We start from the raw sequence: 887 nt of genomic DNA, 5'->3' as shown, positions 1-887 counted from the left end.
CTCCTGCCTGCGCTCAAGGGAGTACAGTTTTAGACTCTTTAGTCGGTCCCAATAGTTTAAATGTTTTACTGAGTGGATTCTAGCAGTAAAGGATCTCTGCACGCTCTCCAGGTCAGCAATTTCTCCAGCTTTGAAAGGGGCTGTCATTGTGCAGCAGTACTCCACTCTAGAGAGCACAAGCGTTTTGAAAAGTATCATCATCGGTATAGCATCTCTAGTGTGAAAAGTTCTTGTTATCCAACCTGTCATTTTTCTTGCAGTTGTGACGGCTACTTTATTGTGTTCTTTAAAGGTAAGGTCTTCCGACATGAGTACACCCAGATCCGTTACATTGCCTTTTCGTTCTATGTTATGATTTGCCTGAGTTTTGTACGTGGTTTCCGTTTTTATATTTTCATTTTTTCCATAGCGCATGAGCTGGAACTTATCTCCGTTAAACACCATATTATTTTCTGTAGCCCTTAGAAAGACCTGATCTACATCTACATCTACATCTACGTTAGTTTTAACTCAAATTAAAAAAAAAATTCATACATAATGAAATGGATAGCGTTATCGTTTCATAAGAAAAAAATATTAAAAATATATAAATTCAGGAAAACTTGGCTTATTAGGAAAATCGGGCCTAGCATAGTAGGCCGAGTACGACGTTCTGGCTACTAGGTACAACATATATATATATATATATATATATATATATATATATATATATATATATATATATATATATATATATAAATATATATATATATATATATATAATATATATATATATATATATATATATATATATATATATATATATATATATATATATATATATATATATATATATATATATATATATAAGGCACAACTCTCCTAAACACGAGAGTGAAGTATAGAAC

Source organism: Procambarus clarkii, chromosome 30 (assembly GCF_040958095.1).
Source record: "Procambarus clarkii isolate CNS0578487 chromosome 30, FALCON_Pclarkii_2.0, whole genome shotgun sequence".
NCBI lineage: Eukaryota > Metazoa > Arthropoda > Malacostraca > Decapoda > Cambaridae > Procambarus > Procambarus clarkii.
The sequence above is the reverse complement of the archived record's forward strand: the minus strand, read 5'-3'. Positions refer to the sequence as shown.